The sequence below is a fragment of the Pinus tabuliformis genome, chromosome 9 (genome assembly GCF_031772625.1).
Source record: "Pinus tabuliformis cultivar Carrire ecotype Pingquan chromosome 9, CPIR1, whole genome shotgun sequence".
NCBI lineage: Eukaryota > Viridiplantae > Streptophyta > Pinopsida > Pinales > Pinaceae > Pinus > Pinus tabuliformis.
In genome coordinates this window covers 1762306156-1762329470 of record NC_142307.1, presented here as the reverse complement: position 1 = coordinate 1762329470, position 23315 = coordinate 1762306156, and positions in this window count along the sequence as shown.

Here is a 23315-nt window from a genome sequence, read left to right as displayed (position 1 = left end):
GTTGCTCTCCCATAATGAGATCTAAAATGTATTTTTCTGACTAAGTTTAATAATTGTATTTCAAATAAAACAAAATTGCATTTTAAATGGATATAACCAAAACAACCAAATGAGTGAGGAAGGATACCATTTAAAAGTTCACAAGGAAGAACCCAAAAAAATATTATGCTATTATTAAGTTAATAGTCCATATCAAGTTATATATAGTCAAAATTTATGTTTAAATATATTATGACATTCATATGTATATTCCATGTAACAATAAAATAGAAGGTAGGAAAATTATGTGTACACCAAATTTAATACTAGCAAGAGGAAAGATGCATGAAAATGTTCTCAAGATGCCATGATATTTTCTTGGATCTTCAAGACAACTTTATCCAACTCTAGTCCAATCTTGAAGAGGTTATATGTTACCTCACATGAGCAAATGAGATATGAAAGAAGTTTAGGATATTGGATTTTATATTTTGGAAAGAGGAAAATTTGTATAGTTCTTTACAATATATGCTCCATTCATGTAGTTCATGACCAACTATGAATCTCTATAAACATGAATGTGAGCAAAGTTCCTTTCCCTGGCATGTTTTAGAAGAAGTTTTAGAGTCATAAGCTCACTAAAATTATTTTTGGTTAGTATTATGCCTTCACAGAAGGAAATGTAATGAAATTCAAAAATATGCAATATCCCTTCATCCCTCCATTAGAAGGATCTCCTTGGGTTTACCCATTGAAGAAATCCTAGGGGTGATCAGTTTGAATCTAAATTTTCTCTATAAAACTGGGGTTTAGGAGGGATATTTGGAAAAGCTTCCATAATTCCAATAATTTGAATGGAAATGTTTGAGGAGGAGGGATATTCTATGAGATAGCATGTTTCTTGGCATTTTAAATAGCTTAGACCATAATGAGTGCAAGAGCTTTATGATTTTTTGGGCATTGAGAAATGATCCAGTTTTTCAATGCATCCTCAATGGATGAAGCATTCCACTCATAGGAGATCCCAAATGTACTTTATATTTCTATCCATACCATCGTAGAGAATGAGCACTCAAAAAATAGGTAGATGTGTGTCTCAACTGCCATACAATAGAGGTAGCATTTTCTCGGACCGTTGAATGATCTCTTTTGCAGGTTGTCCCATGTGAATGATTTATTATGAAAAGGGAGACACCTAAAAACTTTGTGTTTTGGAGGGAATTTAAGATTCCATAGCATGTTTTCCCACCAAGGAATAGGTTGTGGGTTGTTTTCCTATTCATGAGTAGAATAACCAATTTCGAGGACATATCCCCTAGAGGAGAATGGTGAGAAAATCAATTCATCTAGTTGATCCAATGGAGAGACATAGATATTTTGTAGAACATTAACATAAACATCCCACATAAGAGCATACTCTACATCAAGATCCAATTCCCTACTTAATAACACGTGGGCATGTCCAACTACAATATTTCTTGCCATAATATGATTTAGGAAGAGGAAGAATATCCTATTGAGTTTCGTAATAAGATGAGTACGTAGGGGATTATTATTTTGACACTTGATCCATATGCACCATTTTTAATGCACCACATCAACCATCTAGCTATAAGGGGGACTGAATGATGACCTTCAAATTAGTGGAACCATTTTCTGTGTTTTTATTTAATTCTCCGATTTGATCCACTATAAAATCATGAAGAGTATACTTTTTCTTTGTGATTTGTGCCCACCCCCTTGATCCTTGTATTAGTATCAATACATATTTAGTAGCTAGAGCTTCTAATGAGTTCAAAATACTTTTTATTCCTCATCCCACTAAGTCTTTGTGGATATCCATTCATATCCATGAGGCTATCTCCACTGGTCTTTTATCCTCATATCTAGTCCAAAGGAAATGAAAGGATACTCGATGGATATTTTTGAAGATATCTTTGGGTAGATAGGAAAGGCTTCAAGAACCACATTCACTAACACCCAAATACATGAGACAACCAACCATATGTTGCACCAAACATGAAATTTCCTTTCAATCTTTCCTACAAGCCAAAGGCAATCAATTTTAATATAATTGGTTGGCTTGAAAATGAAGCCCATTAATTTAAATCTTGTGTCAATGTCCTCAACTGATGCAGGGTTATCCCCGCACATACCCACAGTATGCATAAACATGCAATAAATACATCTGTCCCAGGTATTTGACTCACAAAGGAGTCAAAACTTCCAACCATACATGGTTAAGGCCCTTTTTAGTCACAATTCCTTGTTATCAGAACCAATCACCCCGCCTAAACCTCCTATCGGGAGTTAAATCAATCCTCAAGCCTTCGTTTTCCCTTTTATCAAAGCATTCCACAAATCTTCCTTATCGGGACTCTAAAACCCATCTAAACCTTAGTTAAGCCTTTTTTAAACCCATCGGCCGCATATATATATAACCACCCTCTTAAAACATTGGTTAATATATATATAACACATAAAAACCTTCATTCGGCGCAATTTCCTTATAAAACCATTTATAAAGGAAATCTATGCAAACATACCCTTTTCCACCTTCCGTACGGCTTCTGCACAGATCCCGAGGCTGTACCTCTATCGCAATCGGCTATCGGCACTTTCGCGGTCATACATACATGTATGCCTCATCCCTTCTCCGACTTCGATATGCGACTTTCCCTTTAAAGCCGGGAAATACACTATCGGCACTTAATTCTTCACTATCCCGTTTACAAAGGAAAACTTCGCCCAAACACATATCGCAGACTTCAAATTCAATAAACTGGTGTCTATAAAGGCGTCGGGTCTGCTCCTTGCTCCGATCATTCACCGATCCAATGACTATCAGTGCATTGTTGATCGACCTATCGATGTTCCATTTCACTGTTCCTTGACTGCTCTGATATGTGATTAGATCTGGGCCGTCGATCTGGACGCTCGATCCGACGGTCCAGGATCCATCGCATTATCACAATCGTTCTCCTCTATGGTTGGCACATTCCACTTTCAAACACCGATCCGATCAGTCCTTCGGACCTGATAAGGTTATAGGCCAACGTTTATAAGCTTCAAGTCCGGATTTCCAAATCCGACTGTGTTTTGCGCCAGTTCTTAGTGTAAACTGGCTTTTACACTTGCGAGACTTGAACTGTATAAATAATTCCTCCAATGCGATATTTTGCCTTCCTCTTCAGCGACATCATCTGGACCATTGATCTTTCATATCAAACATCTCTTGAGCATCCCTCTTCACTTCTTTGTTCTTCCACTTAACTTAAATTTTATGTCAGTCCTTCGGATTTCTATGGTTTCTGAGTTTCTTCAGGGTTTCGGCCTTTCTACTCTCCCGCTTCCTCTGAACTTAACTCATCAAATTCTCACTTCGCCATTCCTCTAGAGCTTACTCTGATCCTTCAGCTGGATCCAAAGAACCATTATGATTCCTCTTAATCAATCTTCTCCTCTGTGCGTTCTTTAGAATTCTGCCTGCAACCACTGTTACAAAGCCTAGGAATTCACGCATAAAACAATCATTTCATACCTATTCCACACATATACACAGTCCCAAAATAACTCATTGTATATATAAATATGAATAATTGATACATGTCGAGACTCTCTATCTCTCATGGCTTGATCTTCAATATCAGTGGCCTCCTTCTTTGACTCTGCCCATAGGCTTACATATATGCCAGGAGTTCTGTTGAACTATCCTGGTTTGACTCCTATATCTACTGAACTGACTCCTAAATCCTTTGTCCATTATGTCCACTTCAAATTAATTAAATCCTAAAGTCTCTCCTTACTTTCTCGAATCATGAACTGTTCTAAGAGTCCTAATTGATTTTACGCTCTTTTGTCATTATTGCCACTCATGTTCTCATTTATTCAAGAGCACTTACAATTTCCTCCCATTATCTAATTAATTCACTTAAAAGCCTAATATTACATTAATTTGTCACTTAGGAATCCAACTTCCTAAAAATACATGACCCCCTATGTCTACTTAATTACAATGATTTTCTCTTGGGTGAATGCTCCTACATCATCAACTTAGAAAGAGAGTGTTTAAGAGATGCAAAGTGTTTCTTCATATGACATCCACAAAAGAAAATTAAGGATTTTGACTTTTTTATGCACATTCATGTGGCTTTACATTAAAGGTTAACTACAGTCTTCAAATTACTATGACTGGTGAGGCATGACCGCGAGGAAGGTTAACTACAATCTTCAAATTACTCTCACGGGTGAGGCATGACCAGGGGGATTGAACTTTCGATTACTCAGATACACAAGGGTTTTCCAAAATGTTACTATGACTGGTGAGGCATGATTAGGGGATTGAACTTTTGATTACTTGGATAGACAAGGTTTTGCCAACATGATTTTTGCCAATTATGTTACCACCCATTAACTACAAATTAAATACCAATTAAATTAAATTTCTTTAATTTTTTTTCTTTTGGTTTTCTAAAAAATTGATATAATTCAAAAATTGTAACTTGATTTTCCTTTTGATATGATTTTTTTTTGCATATAAATATTTATAATAAGAATTATTTATTTAGTAAATATTAAAATTTTGTATATAGTTATAAATAATAATATCGAAATTTTATATGAAAGTTCATTTTTAATAAAATAAAATATATAAATATAATTTAATAAATATTAAAATATATATATATATATATATATATATATATATATATATAACAAAATAAAATAAATAATTACAATATTTTAAAATTATAAATTAAAAAACTTAATTATAATATCATATTAACACATTTATAAATTCATTTAATAAATTAAATAAATAATTAATATAAATAATCTATCCTGATTCCAATTAAAAACAACATAAATGTATATACAAACCAACAATGTAATAACTTTAGGATTATAGCCAAAAGAACAACCTAAATTGTTTCTATTGCAATGCTAAGGATATAAATAGTAACTAACCAAATAGCTATAAATTATAAATAATACATAATTAGTTAGAAAATAATGAAGGTAATAATACATAATTAGTTAGAAAATAATGAAGGTAAGAAAGTGAAATATAATAATAATAAAAAATGAAAAATGAAAAATAATAATTAAATCAGTTTATAAAAGTGAAATATAAAATATAATAATGAGATAAAAATATGATTTATTTTATTTATAAATAATAAAATACTAATCTATAAAATTAAAATGTTATTATAAATATAATATATAATATTTTTATTTTTTGGAAAAACCTGTGAACAGTTTTGAATCCAACGTTTCGGACTAGCTTAGTGAGTCCATCATCAATAAAAATGAAAAAGTACGACAACAAACAGAGAACCAATTTTCCCGACTACCCTCCCATCATATACGCAAATGGGCGCAAAGCTACAAGTCTGAAGTTTTTGGTTCAAATTTTACACTTATAATAGGGTAGGGTTTTATCAAACATTTTCAAAGAAGCTTGGAAAAAGAAAATATATGGTACTAAGAGTAGCTCATTCCTTATTGCTGATGTGGTTTTTTATACATTGTAGATTGTGTTAATTTTATGTTGATATTGTTTGTAATTATTATTATGTATTTTTATTAAATTATTTCCATCTTATTAAGAGAAATGGAATTTGATAATAAATCTAGTTAGAATTGTATATAAGGAAAATTAATAATACAATGTTTGTTAAGATGGAATGACTTTTTGAAGAGGACTTAAAAGAAGATAGCGATATTTTTTGAAATTTTTTAGTTGATTCAAATTTTTTAAAACAATTTAAAAAAAGTTCAAGTACTATGTTTAAAAGAAATTAGATGGAAAACATCATATGAATTCAAAAATGTCAAACTCATATGTCATTGGATAGAGGATTCCTTCATGAATCCCACTTCATAAACTCTGTCACTAGAGGACAAATTTAGCCCAATTTAGGCCTAAGTCCTCTAGGGTACAAAATGGAGTTAGAGAAAATTTTGCAAAAGGGGCGTTGAACTTGCTTAATTTAGGACTTAAGAGGATCGATCGAGCCATTTAGTGGTTAACAAGAGCTCGATTGAGTCACTATATAGAAAAAATTGAGTAATCTAAAATTAAACTTATACCTCATTTTAAAATTCCAAATTTGATTAGACTTTTTGTTATAATATGATGTAAAAACTTTATTAAATTTAACATTAATATTAAAATAATATTAATTTTATTATATTTTTTTTTTTTGTAGGCTAAGGTGGTTCTCATTCTATTACTTCGATCAAAAAGAACAATACATCAGTTCATGAAACAGTATACGCCCGCCCTATACGGGAAACCGGGTCTAAATGCCATCTATAATTCTTGATAGCGGCCCAAAAAAAGTATGTCCAAAGTCTAATGGAGTTTGCTAAATAAACTGTACAATCCTGAAGCTTTCTAAAACTATTCCAAAAACCACTGCTTTGACTGTTCTGCATTCTCCTATCTTTGACAAAAACAGAGCTAAAACCACAAAAATTATTGCCAGTTCTAAACATATCTTAAGTTAATCGTTGCCCCTCGCAGGTTGTTGCATCGCCTCTGTCGCTTGCTCCTGCTGCTCCGGTGTTAGAATGTGCTGGATGGTGGTCAACTGCTCCTCCATCCTCATCATAGCTTCCTCTTGTTTCAGCATCGCAACTCTCAGGAAACTCAGTTCCAGGCGGATGTCCGGGCCTCCTTTTGCCAGGTTCACCATTTCCTTCGACACTTGTAGCAGCGCCTTGGCCAAAATTCCCTTCATCACCCAGTAGAGGTGGAGGGACTGTTTGTAAAGGGACATGCGCCCTCTGGTTTGGCCTGGGTCGTGAAGCAAAAAGGTCCAGTCCTCAACTTCCTCATCAGACTGGTCTTGTGTGGCTTCTTCTTCGAGCTTTTGCATTACCCTACGGACCGCCTGGTTGGAGAAGCGCAGAAAGGCCTGTTCAGCTTTGCGCACCCTATCCGTAACAGTCTCTTTCATCTTCCTGCTCCTACCCGGACCCCTCCTGGACGTTTCCCCAACCTCCATATTAATTTTATTATATTAAATTAAATGATAAATGACATTAATATAAAAAAATTAATATTAATATATTTTAATGTTATATTAAATTTATTCATTTTAGATTAATATAATACTATTAACTTTAATATAATATAACATTTCTTATATTATAATATATATTAGCATAACCACATTGATAAATGTGGTTGATATATGCCATAGGCATCAACAAAAGAGTAATTAACACAAAAAGAGTCATACAAAGTGATTTAATATATATGCTACTAATTTTGTTTAACCTATTTTTTTTATAAATCTATCATAATAAAATATATAATATTTTTAAAATCTTGAAGTAATCATAACCTAAAGCTACATTTAAAGAAATAAAACCTAAATAGTTTCAATTGGAAGACATGAAGTGTTTTATGTATCTTTGATGGAGGTAGCTGGAACATTAATATTTTGGAAAATTTTAGATAATATTTCCATGGAAAATTATCATTTTCCCTAATGTACAACACACATTTGAAATCTTCATTTTAAATATGTATTATATAAAATAAAATAAAAAATTGTACGACATCAAAATAAAATAAAATAAAAATATTTAAACATAATATTTTAATTGTCAAAGTATTTTAAATTTTTTGAAATATAGAGTGAGAGAGAGTGGGAGAGAATGGTAAGAGAAAGAGAGGGGGACACAAAGATGGAGAGAGGGAGAGGAGGAGAGAGTCTCCAAGAAAGAGAGGGAACTTGAGAGATGGAGTTGGATGAAAGGATAGGGAAGCAAGAAGTTCAAGATATATAGAGAGAGAAAGATGGAGAGAGAGAGAGTGTGTGTTTTGGGGTGAGATAGAAATACAAACAAGGACTCTAGATGGAAAGAGGGGGGGGTAGAGAATGAGAGAGGGAGGGAGATAGTCAACAAAGTTGCATGGAAAATCTCGATAGAGAGAGAGAGAGAGTGAGTGAGTGAGTAACGTGGGGGAGAGACAGAGGGAGGTGGGAGAGAAAGGAAGAGAGAGAGGACTTAAGAGTGAGGGAGAGAGAAAGATGGAGTTGGACGGGGAGAGAGGGGGAGGTAAGAAGAAAGACATATATATAGAGAGAGGTGGAGAGAGAGAGGGGGAGTGGCAAGGGAGATGGAGAGAGAGAGAGGGAGTGACAAGGGAGATGGAGAGAGAGGGATATAGGAGAGTAGGAGGGAAGAGTGATAGAAGGGGAGACGAAGGGAGAGAAGAGGAAGAGAGATAGAAGGGGATACAGAGGGAGAGAATGAGAAGAGAGAGAGAGAGAGAGGCAGAGGGAGGGAGATATAGATGGATATGGAGAAACATTGTGTATGTTTGTGAGGTGATATAGAGAGATGAAGAAGGAGAAACAAAGGGATATAGAGATATAGATGGAAGGAGGAGAGAGGGAAGAAGAGAAATTCTCATCATATTTGAGTTTTTAAATTTTGAATAAAACTTAAATTTCCATAGTAAGGAATTGATTAAAATACTTGGATAACTACTTGTAAATTTCGGAAAGTTGATACCATTATATAAAATTTTAGAAATGTTGTCATATATTGTTGTTTGACCTTTATATTAAATTTCAATACAATTGACTTATATCATGTTATGACTAAGATCTTGTAGATAAGTTCAAAATAAATAATGTTGAATAAAACCTATTTGTTGTTTACATGACATCTTTTAATATTAAAATTGAATAAAATTTATTTCAATCATATTTGTATTTTGTCATTGAACCTTAAGATAAGAAATTGATTGAAATACTTAAAAAAGTTTTCCATGCAATGGGATATGGGTGGGTCACAGAAAATTTCATGTATATATATGGATGACTTTATAACTAAAATAATATATATATATATATATATATATATATATATATATATATATATATATATATATATATATATATATATATATATATATATATATTAAATTGAATTGTAATAACATACATCTTGATTGCACTAAATGACACTTTAAAATTTCATATATATATATGGATGACTTTATAACTAAAATAATTTATATATATATATATATATATATATATATATATATATATATATTAAATTGATTTGTAATAACATACATGTTGATTGCATTAAATGACACTTTCTACAAGCCAATATAAAGCATGATTGAAATTATTTCCATGTTCAATATTAAATTGATACATGATATATTTTAGTTCATTTTAAGTATCAAAGTGACTTGCATCATAATTTTTAAGATTGTACTTATCTTTGTCTATGAAACTGGAAATCAAAATTGAACATATATTTTACTGATAAAAGTTATATTATATCAAAAAATTATTAAATTAGCAAAATATTTTTTACAGATCCATTTAAACTTCAAAAATTAATGAGCATCCATAAACAAGATTAATATAAATCCATAAATTGAAATAGTGAATACATGTATCAATAAACTATCCATATGAAAATATATACAAATTACAAATATCATGAACATCCATAAATTGAAATAATAAGCATCTATAAACTAAAATAATGTCCATGATGTACATCCATAAATTATCCATGTATGAAAATATACAAAGTCTATATCACACATGTGAATATGCCATATGAAATGAGCCTAAAAATATACAAACTATGACACTCTAAGTGCCACCAAAAATCCTATGTGAGTTCTTTCTCGCAAGGTAAGTGTCCATAAGATGGTATAGCAATATAACACATTCAAATTCAAACTAATTAGATCATTATTTGTACAAAATAAAGAATATGGAAATAGATTATATTGAACCACATTTTTAATTACATATATACATGAATCTACTAACCTCAGTCGAGTCCAAATGTAAGTCTGATAGGATGGGGGTCTGTTCATGAATCTGGGTTTGGTTCTCCCCTTCACATGGCTCAATTATTGGGGCTTGCATCAATGGACCCGCATCACCAGTGCCTCTAAACTTAGCATCCCACTCATGTCTCCACATAACAGTGGAATCAACGACACTCTGCATATGGGCATGTGTACACAATGGCAAGGACAAATTATAATTAATATACAAATTAATTAACATATTTATGTAACTTGAAAATAGAAAATATTGAAAATTTATGAATAAATACATTTAACTCAACTATTGGTCCATATCGTTGTATAGACTGATTCTCCTCCACATTAGTGAACATATAAGGTGGAGGTGGAGGTGGAGGAGAATCCACGGAAATGTGTTCTGGTCGAGGATGCCTTGGCTGATCAACTACCCCCTTGGATGACCTTGTAAGATCATCCATGTAGCTAGGACGTGTCTACATGTTATCATGAACTTATTAATATAAATTAGGTAATCTGATATGAACTAAAAATTTTAATATAAATATTATGCATAATTTTACAATAAGAGTCAAAATTTTTAGATATATATGAACTTGATCTATGTCACGTGGGTCATGTACCCTCCAAGTCTCAAATGGCATCATGATACATACATGTATGTGTCAAAATCTGATCAAAGGGTCAACTTGTGAGAAATTCATCCTCATATAAGGGCACTGGTGGGTCACAAGGTAGTGGTGGTGGTCTCCTAATCTCTCCATGTAATGCAACATGTGCACTAGCCAATGACGCCCGCATGTTGTCTGCAACAGTCTCCTATGTCTCACCACCAAGTTACAAAAACTCCTCTAACTCTCTAGGTAATACTAAGCTCCAAGATTGTAGTGGCAAGAATCTTAGAGGTGGTGGTACATTCCCATGGTCTTTATGAGACCCCTTGCACTCATAGGTACATCTCATGCTGGTACCATAAAAATGAGATATGGTATTAGTGTAATCCGACCTCATATGTAACACAAACTCAACATATAAATGTTTATAAAAATAAATGGTGTCCTGGTCATTGTTGGGGAACTTGCTCCAAGCTCCAATGAATCTATCATACACAAAAGGGGTTGCATGAGCATTACTAAAATATTTCAGTGGGATCAAACCTTTATGTCTAACAGGGAGATTCAAAGGGATGACGAATGACTCCCCCCGAACATCAATGTCCTTGGTGGCCTCTTTCACCACCTCCCAATAATTTAGGCGTCTAACCTCATGCCTTTTGACCCTATGTATGAACTATAATATATGGCTATGTGGGATTGACCTTCGGTATGTCTCGATCAACATAGTCATTATATCCAACATCAAAGACAATGAAAGATGAGTCGGTAATTGGAAGGGGTAATCTTTATCTTTGTTGTGATCCGTGTATGATGGGTCGTAACATCCTCTAATGTGATTTGAGTTGTACCATCATCCCACAGAGGGATCGATGTTTCACTCTTATCCTCAACTTTGGCCTACCAAGGACCTGTAAATCATAAACATAATTTAACATATATACAATTAACAAACTAGAAGAATAATAACATATACATTAAATTCAAAAACACCGGTTGAAGAAATTTTAAAAATTAAAGAAAATTTAAGGACATAAATAGATAAAGTTTAAAGAGGATTTAAAAATGCATGGGGTGTTCTTGAAATGGGCGAAGATGCTCCACTAGATGTAGCATGGTCATCGACAGAGATAGAATCACTGCCTCTGACACACTGACTGGCGTCGAAGGCAGGCTCTACAATGGGAACATGAACTCTCGGTGGACTATGTGATCTATCACCAGCCTGACCACGTATAACAAAAACTATTGCACTACGATGGTATGTAGTTGGGGTGGGTATATGGGATGCCTCAGCATATTACATATAATACATATAAACTAATCCAAGAAAAAAATGTTGGAAAAAAAACCATTTCTAAACTCAAGTAGAATAATCTAGCCTGATGTCCTAAACTTTAGAGTCCATTTTTTGATATTTTATCAACCAAAGTACATTGATTTTCCATGTAAATGCAATCGAAAGAAGTGATCAAATCTACCCTCACACTTTTTCTCATTTCTAAATAATTCATTGTATTCATAAGGCATAAATATGTAAATATATATGTAAAAAATTGAAATAAACCTATTTATAAAACTAATAAAATTTCATGCCAACCAAATACTACAATAGACTTTACATTTTTAATGTTTGACTTTAACACATGACATGTACTAGGTGCAAGCACATGAAGACAATGTTTCTTGTACAACACACTACATAATGAAACAATATAGTACAAATTAGAAACTTGAGTTTAAATGCTTTTATTTACTAAACCAAATGCACTTTTCATGATGGATTTAATGTATCTATCAATGATGCATTGTTTTTTTCTTAACAAAATCGGATATTGGTATTACTTTCAAAAAAGGGGAGAGGGAACAATATCCCATTACAAAATTTATGGAGCTAGTGAGAAAGTGAGAGAGGGCGAGAAGAAAGCACCTCCCAAGATTGTTGCTATCCTATTTTCATAAATGCCAAACTTCCCTACTACAGATTGCTTGTAAATTCTAACATACTGTTGTAATAAAAATTTACATTTACATTTCATAATGCAAAATATTACTTAGTTACAGTGCTTGAAGTGCTAAATAAAATTAAAACTAAAAAACAACAAGGTATATCCATGTCAAACTAAGAATTGGTTCTTCCTATTATTGATTCACAGTGGGTTCATCTCTATCTTTGTTATTGCTCCTTCTATCCCTAGTGAATGAGTTTTCCCCAGTCTTGTTGGTGAGGATATCCTTCAAATATGTAACTGGATTTTCCAGATGAGCACACTTATTATTCAGACTTTGATTTTAACATTCTAGTTGGAAAGCTGCATCATTAGGAAAGCGTTCTCCGCCTTGAACTAGAATCGGATTTTCTTAACTGTCTCCCTCAATTGATCGATCATAAACTTATTTGCACGAAAATGGACACAAGAAACGTTCTTGGTGTAGGAATTTACAGGGTAAGTTCCACAGAAAGAATACCAAAAGGACACCGCTCACAACCAGATCTCAAATCAATACACCAGTATTTTTGACGTGGTTAAAACCCTCAGAGTGCAAGGAGGGAAACATTCCACGGCCTGTCCCAACGTGGGTACTACAGGCAATTTATTAATCAAAGAATGAAAATTTACATAAGCTTCTCTCATGCACGGATTACCCGAACAATGACCCTCCATGCGCTTTAAATAGAACTCATGGACCAATCGGGTGTCAAGCCACGGATCAAGTGTCGGTAATACCGAGGTGAGAGTGAACCGTCGGATCACTACATATCGTGACCATCGGATTGTAAGTTACAAAATGTACAACGGTAAAGAAACACACTTTACCTAACTCTATACTAGACCAAGTTGAACTTAACTATATCCTATGTGTCGGAATATCCTAACATCCCCCCTTAAGAACAACTTGGGATAGGATTGAAGGATTTACAAATATGACACAATAGGAGAAGGAAGGAGGCACTAGAGCCTATCCCCCCTTAGTGACAACTTCCTGAACTCCAAGCATATATCGAAGTTTAGTGAACTTCGCCTCTGTGAGAGCCTTTGTGAAGATGTCTGCAACCTGATCATCTGTTGGACAATATTGCACTTCAAGAACATGGTCATGAATGAGCTTTCTGATGAAGTGCATGTGTAGTTCAATGTGTTTGCTGCGCTGATGCTGGACTGGATCTTTGCATAGCTGAATGGCACTTTGATTATCACACCAAAGTGTGGTTGGATGCTGCTGCTCAAAGCCAAACTCTGATAGGATCTGACGAAGCCACAAGGCTTCCTTACTAGCTTCCACGGCACCACGATACTCTGCTTCTGCTGACGAAAGAGAAATGGCAGCCTGTTTCTTACAAGCCCATGTAATAGGTCCTGAACCAAGAGTGAAGACATAACCGGCAGTAGACTTCCGATCATCAGGTTCACCAGCCCAATCAGAATCAGTGAAACCAACTAACAGAGGAGCTGCTTTGGCACTGTAATGAATCCCAAACTGTATTGTACCTCGAACATAACGAAGTATTCTTTTAGCTGCTTTCCAATGACTTTCACGGGGGTTTTGCATAAAACGAGCAACAAGGCCAACAGCAAAGGAAAGATCAGGACGAGTATGGGTTAAATACAAGAGTTTTCCGACAAGTTGACGGTATAAGGTAGCATCAACTTCAGGAGAAGTACAAGAGACTGAAAGTTTGACTCCAGACTGAAAGGGAGAAGGGGCTGGCTTACAGTCTTCCATGTGAAAATGACGAAGAATATCACAAGCATACTTGGACTGGGAAAGGAAAATACCCTCTTGGGATTGCAAGACTTGAAGACCGAGAAAATAGTGTAAGTGTCCTAAGTCTGTCATTTCAAATTTCTTTTTAAGGCTGGACTTCACATGGTTTATAAGGTTGGGATCACTACCAGTAAGAATAAGATCATCAACATAAAGAACAAGGATGATAAGAGAGTTGCCCACTTTCTTGGTGTAGACAGTATTGTCAGAATGACACCTAGAAAAGCCAGATTCTAAAAGAAAGCTATCCATTTTGGCATACCAAGCCCGAGGAGCTTGCTTGAGGCCATAAAGGGATTTCTTAAGTCGACAAACAAGGCTGGAGTCTGTTTGTATGAAGCCAATGGGTTGTTCCATATAGATTTCTTCCTGCAAGTCCCCATGCAAGAAGGCAGATTTAACATCCATCTGATGGACTTCCCATTTTAAAGAGGCAGCAAGGGAAAGAACAAGGCGGATAGAGTTCATTTTGGCAACAGGAGAAAAGGTTTCAGTGTAGTCAATGCCTTCAACCTGTGAAAAGCCCTTAGCAACAAGACGAGCTTTATGTTTATCAACTTTCCCATCTGGTCCATACTTGGTTCTGTAAACCCATTTACATCTAACAAGTTTGCGTCCCTTTGGTAGAGGAACAAGATCCCATGTATCATTTGTCATCAATGAATGATATTCTTCATTCATAGCTGCTTCCCAATGTGGATGGCCTGAAGCTTCTGCAAAAGTGTCAGGATCATGATTTACTGGAGCTTGAGCCAGTAAAGAAGAGGCTCTTTCAAACTGAGAACGTGTACGTCGCTGATCTGTAGGATCACCGGCAAGATCACCTGCTGCATCCCGAGTAGCACGGACCCATCTTGGAAGTTGAGGATCCTGAGAAGGTGGGGGAGGATTATCATCCTCGCTTTCATCATCTGAAGAAGAAATGTTTTCAAAGATAGAAGAGATAGGAAGAGGTGGCACATCCGCCGGACTAGGCTCGCAGGCCGATTTATTTTCATCAAATTTTACATCTCTTCTAATGATAACATTTTTGGACTTAAATGGAATAAGTCTATAACCTTTTACATCTTCAGAATATCCAACAAAAGTACATTTCTCACTCTTAGGTTCTAAAGCTTTATGCTTTTCATCTGGAATATGGGCCCATGCTTCACTTCCAAACACACGAAAGTGACTTACATCTGGTTTAATGGAACTCCAAGCTTCTTCTGGAGTGATATTCTCTAGAACCTTAGTAGGAGTGCGATTGATTATATAATTTGCACAATTAATTGCTTCGGCCCAAAAACTAAGACTGAGTCCTTTAGATTGCAGCATACAATTAGCCATTTCCTTTAAGGTGCGATTTTTCCTTTCAGCTACACCATTTTGTTGTGGAGTGTATGGAACAGTATGTTGCATTTGAATTCCATTTTCGGTGCAAAAGTTGATGAATGTGTTTTTAACATATTCTCCACCATTATCAGTTCTTAGCTTAAGAATTTGATGTCCAGATTGTTTTTCAACAAATGCTTTGAAGGCCAAAAAAGTGGTAAATACTTCGCTCTTGAGTTTTAAGAAGTATACCCAAGTGCGTCTGGAGAAATCATCAATGAAAGTTAAGAAGTACTTGCAGCCAGAGAATGAAGCAACAGGAAGAGGACCACATAAATCACTGTGCACAAGCTGTAAAGGGGCTGAGGCGTGCCAAGAGGCACGTTTGTCAAAACTGTCCCGATGATGTTTTCCGAGTACACATCCGGAACAAACACCATCTCTGCAAGATACCATAGGAAGACCTGTCACCATATTTTCTTTACATAGATGCTGAAGGGAGCGATAGTTTAAGTGACCAAATCGCTCATGCCAAAGTTTGCTCACTTCATCATTATGAGCAACAAATACTGAGGGAAGATTGGATGACCCAAAGTTGTGAAACTTATACAACCTTTTGGAATCATCAGCAAGACCAGTAGCTAGAATCTGTTTAGGATCTTTTAGATCCTTGATTACAACATCATGAGGTGAAAATTCAACAATTTTACCTTCACCTGAATGAGTTATCTGATAGACAGATAGAAGGTTGCAGGATAAGGTTGGAACACATAATACATCATTAAACTGACCATTGTCTAGATGAACAGTTCCAGTCCCTACAACATTAAGAGATCTATCATCACCAATATATATATTTTTGGTGTTACAATCATTTAAAGAAGAAAACATGGCTTGGTTTTTGGCCATGTGACAAGAGGCTCCAGAATCAATGAGCCACTCATGAGAATGAGAAGAAGAAGAAGATACATTTAATGCATAACCAGACTGAGATGATTGACAATGACATGCAGAAAGTGCCATTCCGGAAGTTGAAGTTGAAGTAGGCTCCACATGGATGTTATGTTTCTTCATTGCGGCTTCCAAGGCTTCCATCTTCTTAAAGCATTTAGATTCTAAGTGGCCATCTCGATTACAAAAGTTACAATGTCTATCAGTCTTCTTCCATTTGTTTTTATTGGTCTTATCATTTTGCTGAAATGATCTTTCATTTTGAGGCTGAAATGGTTTAGGACCATTCTTTTGAGGATATGACTTCTTAGGATTCTTTGAATTTGGTTGCTGCTGGGCGGCTAACGCTTTCGTGGAAGAGTTTCCAAGATTAAGAAGACCAAGGTGTAAGAGTTTTTCTTGTTCTCTTATTAAGGAATCACAAAAGGAGTCAAAGGAAGGGGGCTTGTAGTCTTGTCCTTGACAAATGAAAGCTTCCCTTGTAGAATGGAAAGTGGAAACAAATACAGAGTAGGCTGGTCCCAACTTAGTAAGGATGGAATAAATAAGGTTACCATCGTCTTTCTTAACTTTAACACCTTCCAAGAGATATCTAAGGTTCTTGAATTTGGACAAGAAATCTTCAATGCAAGAAAAATTATTAGGATCCAAAGTAAGCAGCTCATTTTCAAGTTGATGGGCTCTAATTTCATTTTTAATCCCAAAAACTTTAGCAAGTTTTTCTAATGCTTCATGAGGAGTCTCAAGTTCCGCAATGTGGAATCTAAGATCAGGAGAAATAGACATCCCTATCAAACCACGTGCTTGATCTTGTCTATTTTCCCATTTTGCCGCCTTGTCTTCATCTTTTGGTTTCTTCTCTTGGTCTGTGGCTATTCTGAAGAGACCTTTACTTCTAAGTAAATCTTCGATGTAGGCTACCCATTGGAAGTAGTTAGTGCTGTCAAGAATGACTTGGCATGGGCTTTCCATTTTAAAAAAAACTGAAGCTGATGATGCTGAAAGTAGGTGTTCCAATGGATAGATCTCGAAAAAATAGGCGGTTTTAAAAAAAACGGCTCTGAAAAAGGCTTCCGGATGAAGAAGTTATGGCTTTTTGAAAAATAATTGTTGAAGTTGTCGGCAAAGTGTGCGAATGTGCGGGAATGAAAAAATCCGCCCCCACAAAATGGAGACTTGAACCCAAGACCTCTACTCTCTTAAAATAGCTTTGAACCAATTGATCTATACAAAAAATTTGAGAGAGAGAGAGAGAGGGGGGGGGGGCCTCGGTTTGCGTGCTTGCCTTGAGAAAGCTCTTTTTCCCTACAAAACACAAAACACAAAACCCAACACGAATATGCAAAGAAAAACGAACCTTGCAGCTCGAAGTTAGCTTTAGCCAAAAAACTAAATATTTTTCTCAATGTTTCTGATTTTCCGAGATCACACTAAGGTGCAGGGAAAAGAGCATACGCATGAGAAAAATCCTTCCTTTCTGTTTCTGATTTGCCCAGATCGCACAGAGTCGCAGGGCAAAGAGCATACGCAGAAATGAAAGGTATAGATCCGGTTAAAAAAAAAGGCTAAATAAACTGAGACCGAAATAAGCAGAGAGAAAATAACAGTAAACTGCAAAAAAAACACTGTATACCTCCCGATCTGAAAAATGACGCAGCTAGGGCTACCGGAAACCTTTTCGCGTGAAACGAAAGGGGTTCCTCACTGGAACAGATGCTCCGAACGCAACAGAGCAGTCCTCTCGGCCCGAAAGCAGTCAGAAACAGCAGATCTAGGAAACGACAGCCACATGCAGTTCTACCGGCTTCAGATTTGGATCACCAACGGACGCGGCCCTCAAATAGCTCTGATACCATGTAGGAATTTACAGGGTAAGTTCCACAGAAAGAATACCAAAAGGACACCGCTCACAACCAGATCTCAAAGCAATACACCAGTATTTTTGATGTGGTTAAAACCCTCAGAGTGCAAGGAGGGAAACAGTCCACGGCCTGTCCCAACGTGGGTACTACAGGCAATTTATTAATCAAAGAATGAAAATTTACATAAGCTTCTCTCATGCACGGATTACCCGAACAATGACCCTCCATGTGCTTTAAATAGAACTCATGGACCAATCGGGTGTCAAGCCACGGATCAAGTGTCGGTAATACCGAGGTGAGAGTGAACCGTCGGATCACTACATATCGTGACCATCGGATTGTAAATTACAAAATGTACAACGGTAAAGAAACACACTTTACCTAACTCTAACCTAACTCTATACTAGACCAAGTTGAACTTAACTATATCCTATGTGTCGGAATATCCTAACACTTGGATGCATGCTCAAGGGGATCCATTTTGCCTGTGGTGCATCTGATGACCTTTTCAAAAAGCCAACTCAAGTTAGAATAGATAGGCTCTTTCATGAAACACTCAGGAATTCATGATAGGAGGCACAACAAAGGAAGGCATGATTTACTCTGGAAAATACTCAAACTGCAAGGCATAAGAAAGTCCATCTCAAAGGATGCTGCCCAAACACGACCAGAAGAAAAGGCAGAAGGGGGAAGGAGGAAAAATATCTGCAAAACGTAGAGAGAAGAGCACTTATTTGATGATGGGAACAACGATATGCAATGAAATTTAAAGGAAGGTAGGGCGATGGATTTGGGAGATCGAGGAGCAGGGAGGGTAGAGATACGAGGAGAGAGGGAGACAAAAAACCACACTTTCAACTTGGAGCAAAGGAGAGAGGATGAAACATAATTTATTGGGATTTTGTTTCCGACAGAAAGGATAAGGTGTAGTGAGATGAAGAAGATCATTCTTATACCATGACATGAAAACTTGGGGATGGGATTTGACTTTGAGGATGAGATGAAGATCCTAGAAAAATTAAAAAGGCAAACATTTCTTGTGAAAGGCTTCTTCAGGAGGATGATTCCCACGATTCTGCACCCGAGAAAACCGTGCCTGTGATGAAGAAAAATACCAGGATTATGGAATATCTTTGAAATGGACTTCGTCATTGATTTTAACTTCTCCCTGAGGCTGGGAACACTCATTGTTTATGTGTTTGTCTATAACCTTATTGTTCTCTCTTAATATATGAAAAAAGGAGACACATCCCAAATTTTTTAGCTGAAGTTGAATTCTAGAAACTATCTGATTGAGATCAACATTTTTTGGATTTGTTTTGTCTACTATTTTTTGAATTAAGATTAAGGAATCCCCAATGATGATTGGATTCTTATAGTTTCTTTTATTTATGATTTCATATCCTAGGAGGAACCTATAAGCTTCTGCTTTTTTGTTTGATTCTGTTCCCAATCCCCATTTAAAGGAGATGGTGTTTGCCTTTTCCTGATAAAAAATATAGCCACCTACTCCAGCTTTCCCTAGATTACATTTTGAAGCTCCATCAAAGAAAATACATGGATGCTTCAAAGAGTTTATCCAACTTAAGAAGTCCTCTTCTTTTAATCTAATTTTCCAGTCTTTTGGCTTACTCATAGTAGTAGAAAGAGAGCTCCTAGATTGAGGATTGTTCAGTACCAAATTGATCCATTCCTTCTCTTCATATTGGAGAATGCTCAGGTCCATATTCTTTTCTCCTTTAGCATAGATAAATTCAGAAGCGAGACCCCATGCTTTGGCTAGGACTTTCCTAGTTTCCAGCTTTTTATTTTGAAAGATTTGCTTGTTGCGAGCTAGCCAAATTTGCCAACAAAGAAAGGATGGAAGACAACTCCAAAATCTTTTAATCAAATTTTTCTTCTTAAATGAATAAGGATAGGAAGATTTCCAATTGTCATAGAAGTCCAAGAGAGGGAGATTGAAATTGAAGTCGACCTCAATCGGGTGAATGAGTTTCAACCAATAGTCTTTTGTAAAATTACAATCTAAAAAAAGATGTTGGATTGTTTCTTCTTTGTCACAACATAACGGGCATCTGGAAGGCCCGTGAATCCCTTTTTTTCTAAGATTGTCCGTTGTAAGAATTTTTCCTTTGAGCATTGTCCACATGAAGAATTTGATTTTTGGTAAGCTTTATGTTTTCCAAACAGATTTCCAATGAAGCCAATCTTGCTGACCAAGATCATCTTGGAGCTTTGCATATCCTGACTTGATTGTGTAATATCCTCCTGTTGGATTCCATTTGAAATTATCTTGGTATTGAAGGCTTATGGGTGCTGCACCCTTAAGATTGGAGGTGATCAACTTCCATTGATTGTTAAAACCAAGGGGGGAATTCAAGGGAAGCCATCCATTCCAAGTATTATCTTCATGATTCCAGGAGGAAATTTGATCTAGAGTGTTTATTCCTTTGTTTTGCATCCATATCATCAGAGGATGGATTTCTTGGATGTCTGAAAGAGGGGGAGAACCCATGATATTGTCCCTCCATATATTGATATCTTGTCCTCCTCCTAGAACTCTGGAAGTGTTGCACTTTATTAAAGGCATAAATTTCCTAATAAGCTTCCAAATATGTGAGCAAGGCCTGATAGGGATATTCAAAACAAGAAGTTGTTGACAAGGAGAGCTCAGATATTTTGCTTCCAATACTTGTTTCCACCAGGAGTTTTCTCCAGTTATAAATCTCCAGATTATTTTTGCACCTAGAGAAATATTCATCATACTCGGAAGTTGAATGGAGATGCCCCCTTTCTCATAGGGGGTTGTCACTTGTTTCCAATTTATTAGACTAAATTTTTTTGACTCAGTTTTACCCCCTTTCCAAAGGAAATTTCTTATGATAAGTTCAATATGCTTTTGTGATCATGTAGGAGCTTGAATGATTGCAAATTGGTACAAAGGGAGGGCTGATAAAATAACTTTTATCAAGGTGACTCTTCCAGCTAGATTGAGCCATTGCATTCCCCAATTCTGGATTTTTCTTTTCATTTTGTCAATGATGGCATTCCATATTTCTGATTTCAAATTTTCTTTAAAAATTGGGAGTCCCAAATACTTGAAATGATCCCAATTTGCATTAAATGGGGTATCAAAAATTTGAGAAATGCACTGAAGTATTCTTGTTAAGATATTCCAACCATAGATACAACATTTATGGTTATTCAAGGCACACCCCGAGACTTCCAAAAATTTGTCCAAGATTTTTTTAATTCTTTTCGCTACTATGCACGAGGCCCCTCCTAAGAAGAGGGTGTCATCAGAAAATTGGGAGTGATTGATGCTTTTGAGACCCCTGTTGTAATATATCCCTGGTAACATTTTTCCTGCTATTTTCTAAGCTTCTACTTAGAGAATCTGCCATAATAATATATAGAAAAGGAGAGAGAGGACATCCTTGTCTTATACCTCTTGAGCTTTGGAAAAATTCTCCCGGTCTTCCATTCACAAGAGGGGCAATCCATGGTCCCTTTATACAAGTTGTAATGAGGCTAATGAAGTCAGAAGAGAAGCCAAATTTTTGGAGAACAACAAATAAGAAAGGATGAGAGACTTGATCAAAAGCATTGGCCATGTCTAATTTCAGAATGAAGGCCTTTTCATTTCTTGATATGCTGGAGTGAATGGCTTCTTGTACTAACAAGATGTTATCCAAAATTTTCTTATTGGGAACAAAGGCTCCTTGATTTTCAAAAATCAAGTTAGGGAGGAGGGGTTTCAATCTATTTGCAAGAATTTTGGATATAATTTTATAAGAGGAATTGCAAAGAGATATTGGTCTGAAGCGATTGAAAGTGGTGGGTTTGGTCTCCTTGGGTATGAGGGCTAAGAAAGTGGAGTTGGTGTATCCACTGAGTTTTTTTTTAAGACCCAACAAATCATTTTTAAGAGATCCTTTTTAATGAGCTGCCAAAAGGAACGATAGAAAGAGATGGAGAAACCATCTGGCCTTGGAGCTTTGTCAAGGTGGAGACTCCATATAACTTGTTGAATTTCATCTTCATCCACTTCCTTTGTTAGGGCCTCATTTGTCTCTTCTGTAATTAGTTTGGGGATATGTCTTAAAAAATCTTCATAATTTTGGTCCTCTTGGTCTGAAGAAAGAAATTTCTTATAGTGTTGGAAAGCTTCCTTTTTTATTCCTTCTTGATCCATTATGTCAACACCCCCTTCCCCTATTATTGACTCAATGTGGTTTTTGATTGATCTCAATTTGGTGGTGTTGTGGAAAAAGGTTGTATTTTTGTCGCCAGATTGAATCCACAGGTTTCTTGACTTTAGTCTCCATGTTTCTTCCTCATTTCTATTGTTCTTGTAGATTTCCCAATGAATTTATTTTTCTTTTAGTTGATCCTCCCTTGTCACTTCACCTTCCTCCATAATATTTTGTATATTTTCAAGCTTCTGATGCATCTCTTCTTTCCTTTGTTGAGGTTCTTTGTAATGTGATCGGGCCCAATCCTTGAGTGCTTTTTTGACATTTTTTAACTTTGCTTCCCAAACAAAAATTGGGGAACCATTTATGCTTTGCCTCCAAGCTGTTGCAACCAAGGTTCTAGCATTTTCAGAGTGAATCCACAAGGGATTGTAGCGAAAAGGAAGAGGGCCGAGATTTTCACTGACCCCCAATTTTAAGGATATTGGTTTGTGATCTGAAGTTGTAGATGGAATTATCTTAGAGATCACAGAGTTAAAATCTGAGGTAATGTTGTCATGGATTAAGAATCTATCCAATCGTTCCTTTATGTTTCCTAGTCCTATCCTTTTATTACTCCAGGTATACTTCCCATTTCTGGGTTGTATATCCAATAAATTGTTTACTTCCATTATAAGTTCTAACTTGTCTCTAAAGGGATCAGATTGAAAACATCCTCCTCTCTTTTCATTGGAGTTCATAATCAAGTTGAGATCTCCACATAAGATGTGTTTTTTTCCTCCTTCATGTCCTATGCAATCCC